Source organism: Populus trichocarpa, chromosome 18, assembly GCF_000002775.5.
Source record: "Populus trichocarpa isolate Nisqually-1 chromosome 18, P.trichocarpa_v4.1, whole genome shotgun sequence".
Classification (NCBI taxonomy): Eukaryota; Viridiplantae; Streptophyta; class Magnoliopsida; order Malpighiales; family Salicaceae; genus Populus; species Populus trichocarpa.
The window spans coordinates 416,947-421,809 of record NC_037302.2 but is presented as its reverse complement, the minus strand read 5'-3'; positions in this window follow the sequence as shown (position 1 = coordinate 421,809).

Genomic DNA, 4,863 nt, shown 5'->3' with positions numbered 1-4,863 from the left:
GATAAGGGAGGAGGTAATGGCAATGTTGATACTGGTATAGGTTCCTAGTTGTTTCGATGAAAGTTGTTGAATCAAGGGTTGGAGAAGTTTTTATTGTATAGTTATTTCCTTCCTAGAGGTTTTGTAATTTTTTTAGCCATTTTTATTTTATTTCTCATTATTTTAATTTGTGGGTTTTGCTAGATATATAATGTGTTTTCTCAATTAGATTAAAATCCCTTTTGGTATATTTCAGTTTGTTGTAATAAAAAACAACATATTAAACTGTAAAGTAGGAAACTTTAACATAGAAACAAACATAAATTTGCAATTTTTAAGGGAGTAGAAGTTTGAGTTCCAACTTGTAATCGTGCAGGATTGTTAACTAGATATGATTTTTATTTTGCAATGATGTTGTCATGTGTTATCTTGTCATATAGCCCAATGTGTTCTTCATGTGGATTCTCTTTATGTTGATTTCCTTTTTTTCCCTTGCTTTTTATGCTTCATACTTGCTTTGAATAACCTCTATTATTCATTAAATCTTGATTCATCTCTTGGTACACTTTTTTTTTTAATTTCATGAGTAAATATGTGGTTATTATAGAAATATTTGGTTCTTTCCTCTTGGTTTTATCGATTTCCTTTATTCTTTATTTGATTTCTCACTGTTGTTTTAAAACTCTTTTGCTGACAATAAGAGTTGAATGTAAAATAGTTGATTTTCATGATAACCTTTTGATAATAACTTCTATATTGTCTAAAATCAATTAAAGGGCCAAATAGGGTTCCTTTCCTCACTACCTTATAGCATATATTGACATTACTACTACCAAATAACATGAATTATATTTAGAATATGTTTGCAATGATGTGGCACCAATTTGTAATGACTTGTTTAGCTACATTTTCCATAATGTGTTAGGTTAGGTCCTATATATCAAAGGTGCTGCTGAGATTTAATTTATAAATAGATAGATGCACTAAAACTAAAAAACATAAACTATTGATTGGTATTTTAATTGAATATTCTTAGTTATTTAGTTATATTTTTTAGATGCCAAGGAAAAGTATAGGGTCAAAAACGGAGCATTACTGTATCATCAAGCAGTAATTTTCCTAACCCTTTGGTTCATTTAGGTGTCAATCATGAAGCTGCATCTGATGCAGCATCTAACGACACTGCCTCGTCGACTACCAGTCATATATCTAGTGTCCCATTTGTCAGGGATCCATATTCCAATAAGTTAATTGTGAAATGAAAGCCGGATTTAAGTATGTAAGAAAATCTAATTTTTTTTAAACTATCATATTAAATTAATGTTAACGTGTTATATAGCTTGGAGTTAATTATTTTATTTTTAGGTTCACAAATATAGAAGCTGTGTGAACAATAACATCAACAATGAAAATGTCGCTGAAGGTGCCTATTTTTCAATGAAGTCAGCCTAAGTATCATCTAGAATGGAGGCCAGTGGTTGATGCTTGGTGGGGGAAGTTCAGGGTTAGTACGTAATTAATACTTTTAGTGGATAAAAGATTTTTAAAAAATTTAGGAACTAATTATTTTACAAAAAATAATTTCAAGGAAAAAAATTGGTGGGGTGAGGTAAACTCAAAGGTAGCAAGGCAAGTCTCGGAAAATCATAGGGCAACTAGGTAAGTTTTAATATGTGACGTATATGTTTTTTTGTAAAATTTTACACTTTTATTTTGTTATATTTTTTAGTTTAACAAATTTTTAAATCAGGTTACTCTATTTCTAGTATGAATCACACATCTATGCTAAGAGAAAAGCCAACTCAGATGACTTTGAGGAGTGGAAGAATTATAGATCTCCCCACATCACTAAGAGCAACTGGAAGAGGTATTTAGAGTTCTATATGTTGAAGGGTTTTAAAAGGCGTTCATGGAGTGGATCCTCGAACATAAATAAAAAGAATCACGATTCCATTAGCAAGTATATTGGTGGGTCATTTCCTTTTACAAACCATGTAAAACGCTTGGTAAGAGAACTTGTTTTAATTTCAAGTATTTTTTGAAATCATACCTATAATTTATGTGTAACTAATAATCAATAAATTTATTTTGCAGACTACACGGCTTGGGTGTGAGCCTACTCCAATGAAATTGTATATGGAAACACATATACGCAGGAAAGATAGACGGAAAGGGGTGCAACTGTTTATTGATAGCGGAGTTGAGATGTTTATTGTAAGTAGACTTTGAAACCTTTTTTATATTGTTTGGACTAATTTTTTTCCATCCATATCTCAGAGTTTTTTTTTTTAAGTGTAGGAATAATATAACATCGTTATGCATGCAAAACATGGAGTGGGCCCTTCAACTCATCCAAAATACTATCCAGATTTATGGTTGGAGGCTAGAACAATTGGTGGACCTGATAGGAATCGAGTTTGCAATACTCATGCAATATTTTTTTCATCTATGATTGTAGCCTGAGATGTGAGATAAAGTTGTAGTGTCTCAATTGTTGGCACCTCACCATCCAGCCAGAGTTAACCATCATCATCCGTTGAGAAGTTGGTTGAACAACGAGTTGGTGCTCTAAAAGCTGAAATATAGGCAAAGTATGAAGCACAACAAAAAAAAGTTGGAGGAGATCATGGAAAAGTATGAAGCATACTTTTCCAGTCATTATCCTCCCCCATACGGATTTCCATGAGATTTTCCTCTCCCTCCACCTTTATCTGTAGATGAGTTTGTAATTGATATATATATATATATATATATATATATGTAAATGACTTTTACATTATAAAAAAATTGTTCTTCATTTTAATTGATTTTTAAAGACATTTGTAATTGTTTTTCACATTATATAAAATTTGTTATTTAATTTAAATTAGTTGTTTGATGTTGTTTAATGCCATTATAAAATTATTTTATAGCATTTTTATAAAATACAATTGTCTAAATATCGTCGGAAATCTTGTGAGTAATTGATCAATCTTTTCATTGGGGAATTACAAAGAGTTATTTTCGATCTACACCAACATAATATATCGTCAGTGAAACCGTTAGTTACATAGAATATTTCTGACAGAATTATCCTTCTAAATTTCATTGGTAATATTTATTAATGAATTTGGTAATAGATATTTGTTGGTTCTTTTTTTAAGGTTCGACTACAATAGTTTATTGTTATATTTGTTGGTATAAAAATCACTGATAAAATTACTAAAAAAATATAACATCAACAACAAGATTCTTCCTAATGATTTTTGCATGGCTAAATCTATCAATAATTTTTATACTGACAGAATTTACGTGTTTATACCGACATAATAATATTTCATAGGTGTTTGGAATGTTTCGGTTGTGGCTCAAAATTCATTGAAGAAATTGGATTTGACCCTCGACAAGATATCACAACTTGGTGCAAATTCAAACAGCCGTCTATGGTGCGGGCATAATTTTTCTTACTTCCAATTTATGATTATATCTCATGGAAAAAGCTCAGCCTGGATGGCCAATTATTTGACAAAACTGATTGGATTTCTACAGAAGAAGAAAGGGACTTAAAAACTATTTAGAAACTTAACATTTTTTGAGTGGAAATGAAATCATTTTAACATTATTTATTTAATTTTAATATTTGAAAAGCTTTGAACAATATAAATGAATTCTACAATTAATTAAATTTGCAAGTCATACTAAAGAGTATATGTAATAACGCCATGGAAGATCGTGATCACACAGACAGACAAACATAGATGTTGTCCGTTTGTACTTTTTCTACAAAATATTTGGCAGAACCTGTAGAACTATGCAATATCATCAGTTTCTGTTACCCAGCTAGATGGGATGAGTTTTGATTGGCAAGCCTGTAGCACTTTCTGGAAAAAAGTGGTTTCTTTGGATTTTCATCTGATGAGGAGGTTATAGGAATATTAATAGAGTTCATAACAACAGCAAATTAAGCCTCCATCATTGATTCAGTTCGTGAGCTCAAGTTTCATAAGAAGATCACTTCTTGATGATGTTATTCAGAATTCCAAGTATTTAATTTTGATGTATGTCAAAGGTACTGGAACTCTGCTGGCAATTTCTCTTGAAAAAAATTAAAAAAAAATCCCCAAAGGGCAACATTGAAGCCCAAAACCTAGGTCCTAATTAGGTTACATAAACAAGAAGGGAGAGGAAGGATTGAGAGAGAGATCGAAGACAGAGAAAGCAAGGTATTGAGCGATGATTGGTCTTCTTTTTTTTGTCTGTAATTAACTAACTTTCAATTCCTTGAGCATATCAGCACTGTTAGTTCTTATATTTTGTGCTGACAGTAAACTTAGCCAACCAACTTTCAAGTTTCTAGAACTCTAATGCCCAAATGTTAGTTCCAGAGAAGAAAACAAATAGAAGGGCAGTTGAATTTTTTTTATATTTAGTTTTTTATTGACATTTTATTATACTTTTATATTTTTTTCTCGTTTTTTTTAAGCCAGTGGAATTCATTAATTAAACACACAAAGAGCACACGAGTGATTAAGCACTCAAGGCTTAAAAAGAAAACAATTCAAATTCGAGAAAATAATTAAATAAATAAGAGGGCATGCAACGTGAATAAACCAAAATTGACACAACACAAATAGCCGTCCAAGATCTTAAAAAAAAATACTCCAATTTGTTTTCTTTTGCTTAAAATTATTATATATTACCAAAAGCTTAAATTTGTTAAAGGATCATGCTCAAGATTAATTTTCTATGAATCATTTACTTTTTAAAATTCATATTAATTCACACTATAGATATTTTATTATACGAACTCCAATATTACCATATTAAAATTTTGTATTAATTCAAAAGAAAAATTAAATAGTTAATGTGATAATTCAAGAATGTTTTTACATTAACTCGGTATTG